Source organism: Akebia trifoliata, chromosome 7 (genome assembly GCF_017979445.1).
Source record: "Akebia trifoliata isolate Shusen 1 chromosome 7, ASM1797944v1, whole genome shotgun sequence".
Classification (NCBI taxonomy): Eukaryota; Viridiplantae; Streptophyta; class Magnoliopsida; order Ranunculales; family Lardizabalaceae; genus Akebia; species Akebia trifoliata.
In genome coordinates, this window is record NC_141381.1 from 33,194,203 (window position 1) to 33,206,624 (window position 12,422).

Sequence of the window (12,422 nt, forward strand, 5' to 3'; positions counted from 1 at the left end):
GGTCAAGGTGGCATTTATAATTTGTATGTAGGAGGGGAGGGATTTTGTTGAAGAGCATCATCACTGGAAAGCCTTAAATGTTTTCCTGTATGTAAAAACTTGAAAGTGCAATGTATGTGGGGGCTGTGCAGCTATTCGGATGGGTCTCTTTGAGCTGTAGTTAGTAAATTCTCAAACAATTCAATTGCTGAACAAATAAATAAGAAAACATCTGATTAAGCTGTTCATGATGAACTAATGAACCATACAAGCATCTATCAAAAACCAAAAAAAAAAAAAAAAAAACCAATAAGCAATTCGAATTGAACATCTTCACAAACTGCTGTCATCTTTATCCCATCGTTCATCACTTCAAACCGCTGTTCACTACTATTCTGGTTGTCGCCCAGATCATTTTGTTTTTGAAACTGAGGTATCCGGGCCTCTTGGAGCACCCAACTAATCCTCAGGAATCTGTAGTCTGCCCCCCCCCCCCCCCCCCCCCACACACACACACACACAATGGATAATTTCTGATATAGATCCCTGATGGTGGCCCCTTACGAGTGATACGATCTCAAGACTTCCAAGTGCAGACACTCACAAGCCAATCATATATGGTCATTCATCCGCTATTAATAGGTTTTCCACTTGACACTCTCCTAAATGGATAAATGAGTCGGGTTCCTTTAACTCAAGAAATGACACAAGATCTTGACCGTGTAAACACAAAATCTAATGTTGAAAATTATCCTCGGGATATGTATTGGTGAGATACACAAAATTTTCAACCGTTAGATTTTTTTTTTACACAGTCAAGATCTTGTGTCATTTCTTGAATAACGGAATTCAACCCTAAATTACAATAACATTTTTTGTCATCTATTGCTCACATCACTGGAATCGATAATGATACAAATCGGTCTTACAAATCTTTAAAATCATGTACCACACTAGCAATCAACATGTATCTCTCTGGAGATAGATTTAAAAATTCATTTTATTTAAGCCATGGCCCTTCCAGTAGGATGGTCTCCAGATGTTTGAATATTCATATTGAATTTGACTTCCAGTGTTCTTTTAGTTCCTTTTGGACATGGTTTGGAAATTTTCTTTTCTGATGTAATAGTTTGTATGTCCAAGTGTACTCAAATTGTTCCTGCGCACATGTACATCTTTAAGGTGAGCATCCCATCGATAGTAATGATGGCCTATACATGTTCAGTGGCATAGGAAGGACCCATTGTCGATAACTTTCAACTCAAAAAATTGATTGTGAGAATAGCTGATTGGATAAGACAATCGAATCTCTCCGATAGACTGACCAACATTTTAATTAAGTTAGGTACCTGTTCTTGTTTGCACACAAAACTGATTTTTCTTCTTTTGATTTTGATACTTGTGTCGGCACTGAAGCAATCTCCCTCGGTCCGTCTCTTTGACAGTTAGGAACTTGTTTGCTAAATAAACATTGAGGATGTACATCTGACACAATGGATACCTTCACAAATTTAAAATGATTGTTTGTACTAGTGTTCAATTTGTAATTGTCAATTAAATTCTCGAATTTGTCCCAACTGCCAAAATGTTTCTGGATGAATTTCTACCTGTAACTTTTTTCTTTTAAAATGTTCTCAATCATTATAACTGTAAGAAAAAAAATCCAAGATTTGTACTAAAATCTATAATTTTTTCCACTACACTCAGATTTTTTTTTATCAATAAAAACATTAAAAGTGAAACGAACTCATAAAAGAAAATTACTTTTCCTTTGGTTGAATTTTAACCTTATTGAAAACAAGGCATCTGGTCTGGGGTATCATGGCAAAAATGAAATAAAATTCGTTAACAGGTCCAATAACGGTTTAAATGTAGAGCAACGATCTAGTTTTGTAGCTGTTACTCTATTATGATTTACTCAACACCATGCCTCTTGCCTTTTGTGTATTTCCTACATGAAATTATGTTTTAGTTAAGCTATTTTTGTTGAAAAAAGTTAAAATAAAATAGGGGGAGATGAGAATTAAAAGTAAGATTTGAGTTTGGAAAAAAAAAATTAAGTTCAAATAATATCCTTAATTACTGCCATATTCTTCACTCACTATTTATACTTTGTAAGTAATTCGGAAAATTACCTGGATTAAAGTGTTTGATCTTCACATGCGCTCTTTTGCATAAGTTTCTAGCCATCTCAACATATTTGCAAGTCATCGAACAATTTTTGTACAATGTATGTATGGTCTAAAAGACATGGATCATCGAATTCCCACTCAATTTTTTTTATAAAAAGAACTGAAAAAAAAAAAAAAAAACAATCATAGAGTATAGATAGACAAAAATACATGGAACATGAATATATATATCGAGCGTTGTGTATGAGGTTTGTCGGCAATTTATAGTCTTAATCAGCTAATTCGATAGGCTGGCACAACTAATGCTATGCACAATATCTGACAATGTGATACCCATCATCAATATTTTAATTTTTCTTAAAATCTGATTAAACATAAGCTTTAGGGAACAGTTCTACTCAAAACCGGAATGCTGATCCCTTGTGTATGAACACCGCAACGTTTACGATCTCAATCGAATGTGAGCTCCAACACCTCTCATGCCTGTGGTCCCAAATACCCTATGTATCTTCCTTCCAAATGTGGTCCTCTTTGTACTCTTTTACCATTATTTTTTATGTCACTTTATATATGGTCCCCCCTACTAATCAATATTTAAAAAAAAAGTGATCATAAGTGCCATTACAGGTTGAGTTGGTGCTTAACAACTAAACCTGAAAATCATGATTTCTTAACAACTAAACCTGAAAATCATGATTGGTTATAACCCAAAATTTAATAATTGCAAGTGGAAAATCAAGTTTTTCTTGCTTACTCAACCTTCAAAAGAAGGTAAAATAAACCAAATCAGGAAGGAGGACAGACACAAACAATAAATAACTAGCTCTATTAATTAAAACTTATGCCACATTTAATTCTCAATGTAACCAAATGCTTTCTAGAAGATAACAAATACATACTGATATTTTTACTAACCAAACTGATTTAAATCTGATTAGTTTTTTAATTTCTTTACTGACTTTATTGATTTAAACATAGAACGTACAAAATTGCTATAACCTTTTTCTCACAATCATGTTGGGATGGAAACCATGGCATCGACAACAAATTTATTAGAACATGGGATCTGTTGAACCACAACTTGTGCCCTATCAAATCCAAATATATCTTTTTCTTTGAGTGGAATATGGTTGCACATGCCCACCTCCTTTAATTCTATTAATGTGCTTGTACTTCAAATTCCTTTTGACATTTTAATATATTTGATTATATATCATAATTCCAAATTAGGATGGTGTAGGTTTCATAAATGAAACATATAATAAACTCACGTTTTGCGTTTAATTAACGGTTGTGGTCATCCTTTGTTTGCACATTTGGTAGCACATTATCAATCTGTCTACTAGAACTGATTCTCGAGCTATTTGACTCAAAATTACGCGCCCAAGAATAGAAAAAGTACTATAAAAATTAGATAAATTTAGCATGGTCCATGCGCAACCGACATGATGCACAAAGGTCGAGAAATCGTTCAATTTTTACTATGTTTAATCATTGCGGGTTCAGTTTGAACTTATCCACAAAGATGTGCATATATTTAAGATACATAAGGGCATAGACCATAGATTGTTTTCATCAGGATACACAAGAAAAAGATGTGCGGTCCTGTGCCCTTGCCATGTCAGCCGCCTACCAAGACCGCGTGCATTCATCATTATTCTACATTTAAATTGGGGAGAGAAACTAAAAAAAATAGAAAGAAGGTTAATGATTAAGTAAAGACTTGAATCAAATTATTGGTTATAACCCAAAATTTAATAATTGCAAGTGGAAAATCAAGTTTTTTGCTTACTCAACCTTCAAAAGAAGGTAAAATAAACCCAATCAGGAAGGAGGACAGACACAAACAATAAATAACTAGCTCTATTAATTAAAACTTATGCCACATTTAATTCTCAATGTAACCAAATGCTTTCTAGAAGATAACAAATACATACTGATATTTTTACTAACCAAACTGATTTAAATCTGATTAGTTTTTTAATTTCTTTACTGACTTTATTGATTTAAACATAGAACGTACAAAATTGCTATAACCTTTTTCTCACAATCATGTTGGGATGGAAACCATGGCATCGACAACAAATTTATTAGAACATGGGATCTGTTGAACCACAACTTGTGCCCTATCAAATCCAAATATATCTTTTTCTTTGAGTGGAATATGGTTGCACATGCCCACCTCCTTTAATTCTATTAATGTGCTTGTACTTCAAATTCCTTTTGACATTTTAATATATTTGATTATATATCATAATTCCAAATTAGGATGGTGTAGGTTTCATAAATGAAACATATAATAAACTCACGTTTTGCGTTTAATTAACGGTTGTGGTCATCCTTTGTTTGCACATTTGGTAGCACATTATCAATCTGTCTACTAGAACTGATTCTCGAGCTATTTGACTCAAAATTACGCGCCCAAGAATAGAAAAAGTACTATAAAAATTAGATAAATTTAGCATGGTCCATGCGCAACCGACATGATGCACAAAGGTCGAGAAATCGTTCAATTTTTACTATGTTTAATCATTGCGGGTTCAGTTTGAACTTATCCACAAAGATGTGCATATATTTAAGATACATAAGGGCATAGACCATAGATTGTTTTCATCAGGATACACAAGAAAAAGATGTGCGGTCCTGTGCCCTTGCCATGTCAGCCGCCTACCAAGACCGCGTGCATTCATCATTATTCTACATTTAAATTGGGGAGAGAAACTAAAAAAAATAGAAAGAAGGTTAATGATTAAGTAAAGACTTGAATCAAATTAAAATTATTATTTATTTAAAAAATCATATATAAAGTGCTTATGCCGAGTGACTATATATAGATCAACTACTGCTCTCTGAGTCCACTTGAAACCCAGCCTGTGACTCTACTCGGAAAGATTTCTGATACACTTATGCTGCAAACTTGGATTAATAAAGCTACTTGGAAGGGTTTAATCTTTAATCCATAAAATTCATTAATATTTCATATATTTTGTATGATTTTTTTTTAATAAATAGAATAAGTGGTAATTTACATACAATAATTTCTTTTTTAGATTTCCCAAATCGACTTCCAAAACACAATGCCAACTCAACCACGAGTCCATTGAGTTTTTGGGTTCTAAAAAACCGTTCTAAATAAACTTGTGTTCTTATTCCCTTAATTAAAAAGGTACACAGCCTTAGCCTTTGGTGTATGAAGTGGAACCATGTTCACAATATTGTGCATCATACACAAATGTTAAATTTAAAAATAAATAAATAAAAAAGAAATTTTTGAGTGTGAAGACTGCAGTTTTGGTTCTGTCAATTGGTATCAAAGCTTCACATAGTATTATGGGTACACTTCTACATGGTTTAAGACAGAGATATTAGTTATGTGGGCATAATTCTACACATTTCTCCAATCTAGAAGAAGGATGTTTGGGTTCACCAAAGTTGAATTTTGTAAATTTCAAGTGTTCAAAATCTTTCAGTAGTTCGTATATCCATGGACGCATGACATGTAGTTGTAAGGAGATAGCACATTAATGCAACCTATGGCATGGGTTTGGGGGTTCGTTCTAGTCGATGCGAAGCTATATCCCTAGATCTTTCCTTCGTGATTTTTTTTCCATCATGATGAAATACACTAATAATGATGCAGTGTATATCATGCACCTTTATACAATGATTTTACAGTCTAGAATTCCCACTCAAACACATGATACTCAATATTTGTTGAAAATATGGGGAAATCTGTAGAGATCAAAACCGACACCACATGAAAGATTATATGAGTATGTTGAAGACACACTCGTGATGCATTGGAACATTTGTTTCTAAACCTTACTGCTAGTTTGGTGTAATTATGTAAATGGTGTCTATCACACCATTACATATTCGAGCTTGAAGTGGATCAAGGGATTTTCCGTCGTATCATTTGGTATTAGAGCTTTTGTTCTCATTGTGAATCTTCATCAATCAAGTTTGTTTAATAGAAATGACACACGGTCTTAATTTAGGAACTCTACTACTGGGATCCTATACATGATTAGTATAATGATAGTGAGAAGGATCTATTTGTCATAGTCATTATTTCATAATGTAAATAAAAGTTCATACAAGCTAATCGGGAGGACGGTGACAAAGACTTTAATTACATTGTTAAAGATTAGATCAACTGAAGTGGAAGATGCAAGAGCTGATCTCGGGGAAAATATAAATGATGATGATGTCATCGGTAAAGCTCTCTAAAGTTCTGAGAATTATTGAAGTCAAACTTAGCCAGAGTTCTCTTCAACAAGGAGGGTCTGATGCAATGCAGCTAGTTTTTTCATAGACATTGTTAAATATTAGATCAATGAGCTATTGCGACAAATATTAGCGACGGATAAAAAAATCTGCCACTATTACCCCACAAATTTATTTTTCTACTCTTTGTTGCCCCCCATAAAATTTTTTTTTTTTTTCACTCTAAGTTGCCCCCACAAAACATTTTCTACTCTTAGTTGGATGTTCCTTCCTTGTGTGGGGTGTAAATGAATGGTCCAATGCCTAAGGGTGCATGAAAAATGCATGGATTGCTTGACATAGGGAACTCGCTGAGCCAACTCAACTCATAGAATTCAAGAAGAGTCAGTACACGAAACATAAGTTTGGATGAAAAAGGTTATAGGCTCACGTAAATACTATGAAGTTGGAAATATCAAACCCTGGCAGAGTAAAAACTAAGGTTAAACTTCCCTAAAGGAACACAAATAGCTGCCGTATTTTGCCAGTTACTCATTTTCAGTTTGATGCCTGATTTGGCCCATCAGCAAATTATAGCCAGCAAAGGCAAGCTCTTTGTCCTCTGTTTATTTTATTTGATTTTATTGCAACTTGATCCACAACCCAAGATGAACCCAAGTCTTCTAAAAACAATAAAAGACCTTTTCATGAGTTGGCCGTCGATTGGGTATTCTCTTAGAGGCACGAGGAGATTGCTGTGGAGCATTACACCTTTTGCAATATGTTGGGGTGTGTGGCTAGAGAGTAATAGATGCATCTTTGAGGGGAAACAAATGGATGGCACAAATATTATTGTATCTATTTTGAGTCTTTTGTTTTATTGGTCTTAAGTTTATAAGGAATTTAGGGGAGTGTTTTTCGAAGATTTTATTTGCAACTAGGATGGGATTCTTTGTATTTCTCGTGAGTAACGTCTTTTGTAAGGTCCTGCTAGGTTGGTCATCTCGACTGGCCTAGCTTTGATTCATGAATAAACTGTTACTTATCAAAAAAAAAAAAAAAAAGATGAACCCAAAATATTACTATATTCAAGGAACTATACTTAGTTCATTAAATAAATATTATTTTCTTTTTTTCAAAGACATTCTCTCTCCATACACCCTTGTTTTTTTCACTAAAAAACAAAACAAGGAGGGGTATTACTGAAAAAGAAAAATTGTTAGACAATACTAACGTCCACATGAAGTCTTGGACGTTAGCATTCCCCATATATATATATATATATATATATATATATATAGATATATATATATTTGAAATGGGCTGATTTTTTTGTGAGGATCCAAAAAATTAGTCCATTCCGAAACTTCTAACCACATCAAAAGTGTTTTACGAAAATAGGATGGTCCACTATTCTTCAACTTGTAACCCAATCAAAATTGTGTCCAATCGAGTGCAAATAACCATCATATTTTTTTTTTGGAAGACCGCAATTGCTTTGCATTTATTCTCCATAAATGAAACTCTTCAAGTTGGGTTTTTTCTAGATAAGAAAAAAAGAAAAAGGCTCTTTGAGCACTGGGAAGACTCCTTACAAGAATTAGAGAGTAATCCGAGGAAAAAATTGTAAGTTAATTATTGTGGTTTGAATATGTCCCAACCACTCCCTTTTCAGTTTTTTTGTTCTTTGGTTTTAAAATCACATTCTGGTGTGTTTGAATCTTTACTTGGTGTGTTACATATAATTTTATTACTTGGAGGGTTTTAAAATTTTGGTTTGGCCATGTTTTTTTCTTTTCCACCTTAAATATGATATCCATTATGATCTCTAAGACCAGTTTACAATTATATAATTTAAGGTTTTCTATACTGCCATACGCATAGCCATCCATATCTGGCATAGGATACCAATAGATCATAATTAATACATTGACCCTTGATTTCTTTTCACTTTTCTTTTGGTCTTGGTTTGGCTAAGCAACATTATTGGGTTATTGTTAGTGTTCTCTCTCCTTCTTCTTCTTCTTCTTCTCTCCCTTCTCTTTGTCTTTTTGTTATGTGCCGTCCTTCCTTTCCTTGTCATTCCTTTCTCCCCATCCCTCTCCCTTTTTGTCACTTTCACAATGTGAAAAAAAAAACCCTATATTTGATGACTCAAGGCCGTTGAATTTCATAAAATTTGACGGACCAAAGCGTCAAAATTTTCATTGTCAAAATTTTATTTTTGACAGATCGAAACCATTAAATTAATGGAGGATGGGGAGAAATTTGATGGTTCTAAGCCATCGAATTAGAGATCATAAAATTTTTTAGCAATCATAAACTGTCAAAATTTGCTTTCTAAAATTTGTAGGCCTTTTACCCGTCAAAATTTTCAATTTTCACATAGTGTTTGATTTGTATAAAAAACAAAAAAAAAGGATTGTCAAACCATCTAAAGCTAACTCCTCAGGAAATGAGATATCTTTAGTTCGAACCCCCCCCCCCCACAGAGACAATTACACGTGTCTAGAGGATTAATCGGGTGATCTAAAAGACACAGAAACCTTGATAGAAAAAAATAAAAAAATAAATTGATTATCAAGAAGAAAATTAAAAGAAAAGAAAAAAAATTCTCTCCTTAAAATCCATACATATAACTTCATTGTTGGAGAATAAAAGTTCTTTATTAAAAGAATAATCCTTTTCCTTTAACATAAAGGAACGGATTAGCTTCCTCTCAATACCATACATACCGCCACCCTGGATGCACACGTTTCATCTTCCCATTGGTGTTGGACGTTTTAAGAATCCAACTACATGTGACTTTAATTTACTTTTGCTAGACCTATGGTAATAATTATATATAGTAGCCTAGTAGGTAAGAAACGGAAATATGGATGGTGAGTTAATATAACTGTCTACATTTTTAGGGCTGATTTTCTTACTCCCATGTTTTGCCAACTTTCACGCTTATTGGTAAATAAAGGCATTTCGTACACAGGTCTCATTGTTCGTAAAGTGACCCCCCCACAACACGTAATTGGTTCTCACTTCTCACAACAATTATTCCCAGAGATGGAAAAGTGAGTTTTTAAATTCGGAAATATTTATTTTTAAAGTAGGCCTAAATTCGGAATCCATTGAGGAACTCTTATTGGAGACTTGAAGCTGCCCATTTGACGAAAATGCCCGCCAAAGATATATTTATGTTTTGATCTGAGGTCATACCCTTTATATTAACCCCCTTGTAGAGAAGGTTTTGTTTAATAAAAGATAAAGAACCTTTAAGGAAAGACTTGCCATTTTAAAAATGGGGGACTAGATCCTCTATAGCTCTTGTTCTACAGTCCATAGAACACCACATTCAAGGAAAATAACAATAGAACCCTCTTGGATCAGATTTGAAAAAAAAAAAATTAACTAAAAAAACTTTTTTTTTTTTTGTGCTTTAATCAAGTGTTTGAAAATGGACTGTCACTGCCCTCCTATATTTAAATGATCGAATGCAATCATCTTGATGATGTGGCACACCCTCAAATGTTGATATGGACTACAGAGGTTACAAGAGATTCATGCTACAAAGGATCTGCTCCCTTCAAAATGATAGCCTATGATTCATTTCCTCATTTAAAAATAATATAAAAATTCAAGGTTTTAGAAGAGTTGAAGGAAAATACATATGGTTTTACAAATCACACAACACCGAGAATGCTTGCTTGAAATGTAATAGTATTATCCATGAACAAGTAAGATTTCCAATGTTAATCATCCTTCATTGTCCGGTTTCAGATCCAATATTACTAATTTGATATTTTGAAATATTGGCCGAGTCCATCGGAGGACAAGATGAGATAGAATATCGAACATTTTTTAAATCCATGAGACAAAAGTGAAAAATGTGAAATCGGACATGGAGACAGCGTAATTAACAAAAAAGAAGAATAGGCTTCAAACATAATTGACAAAAGAGTAAGACACATTCAAATTACTTAGATAAGCAATTCACAATCCCATCTAAAATGATATTTCTATTTGCATTACATTTAAATAAGTGATTTTTTTCAAGATATTGTTTTACTTCTAATGGGATGATCCATCATTGGATCATTAGGAAACTTATGACATTGATCACACATAATCTTATCGAGATTGGTTTCTTTGATTTCCATAATCTTATCGAGATTGGTTTCTTTGATTTCCATAATCTTATCGAGATTGGTTTCTTTGATTTCCTTTCTAATATTCTAAAGCTACTTAGAATCTTAAGTGTGTAAGAGACCAATAAAAAAAGAGTCATGATAATTTGACGCCCCATTTGACATGCACCCCATCACAAAACCATAGATCATTTTCCTTGGGATACACAAGAAAAAGATTTATGGTTATGTGTATCTTGAGGCAAATGATCTACGGTTCAGAGGGGGGAATCAGAAAATGATTATTGATAAATAATAATAAAAACTAATAAGTAGTTTAATTTAATAAAATAATTTCAATTTTTTCATTTAGAAGAATAATAAATATTGACACCAAAAATAAATTCCTTGCATAATTATTTTATGATTTGAAAGTCAATTTGAATCACTAAGGAAATCCAACTCAAGGGCCTTTCGACTATAAACTTAAATAGAGAAAATTAAATCTTATAATAGAGAAGTTTCTATCAATTAGTGTCGTGTCATATTTTTTGTAATGCTAAATGCACATTTTCCTAACAATTTTATTTGAGTATCGCAAAATTAATAACTAATATGCAAGAGATGGGCAGGTGGTGTTGGTCGAGTTTTGCAATTGCAAGATATACAATTTCCATAGCTCATTTGATTCTAAGGTACAAATCCTTCGGTGTTAGTTAGCTAGCATCCTCATTCCAGGTCTTCGTTGCAAATCATGTTGTATACTCTTTTTTATTCAATTTCACTTGAATGCTTCGCCCACTCCCTAGTATGATAAAGTACCAAAAAAAAAACCCTAATTGGTTAATCCCAGGCTCCTAGCTATTACATTCAAGCATTTTTTTTTTCATCATGAATCTTATTAACAATCTTGCAAACAAATTTTTAGTTCATGGTGACAGAAAAAAAAAAAAAAAAAAAAAAAAAATCATGAATGCAACGACGACAACAACAAAAATTATCATCTCTTTGCATAAATCAAAGGGTGAGCATAATTCATTAAAAAGAATGCTTGTTGGGAAGTGTTGGAGGGTGGGGTATCCACTAAACAGACATGACCAAATAACACCCTTTCATGAGAGAGATGAACAAGAGACTTCCAAAAAATAAATGTTTCCAAATTTGTATACAACCTTTAATCAAGATTTCAATCCAACCCTTATTCACTCTAATTTACCATATTAAATCCAATTGTACTCATAAAATCCATTCTAAAGCATTTGTTCTCCAAATCAAGTAAAATGGTACCTTTCCAAAATTAAAGCTCTAATAGTAATATATTAAGTAAAGAGTGTTCTTGTTTTGTTATTTAAAGAATGTTTCCCGTTAGGTATCCGTCACTTCTACTCTTATTATGTAGTAAAAGTCGAAAGAAAGAAAGAAAGAAAAAAAAAAGAAATCCCTCATATTGTAAATATCATAAAACTCCAATGGCAATTTAAAAAACTTAAATAAGACGAATATTATTAAAAAAAAAAAAAAGGAAGGTTAGTGTTATAATGACACCTATCGCCGTCGCCGTCAACAGAAGAATTTCTCAGTGCTATTTATCCGTACAACTTTTCTGACACACAAAAATGTATAAAACTGTAATAAATCTGTGGCTCTAAAATAAGACGATAACGACTGTATAGTTTTTAAACTAATCACAGATCGACAACGCTTTGTACCAAAACCACTGGTTTTTTAAACCCACTCATCGCTTCATCTGAAACTAACTTTCTTATCTCAAAGTGGTTTTGTTCCCTCGTACATTAACAAACCCTCACCTCTTATAGTCATAGAAACTGCTTTATCTGCCGTAGAAACAGGAATACAAATCAATAGTTAAATAAACAAGCGCAGCTCATCTTCTCGGAAGTCTCTCTTTCTCAGCTCTTCTTCTCATTTCAGGAAAAAAAAAAATTAATTTTATGTTTTTTTCTTTACTTTGATTTTCTTTTTTTTT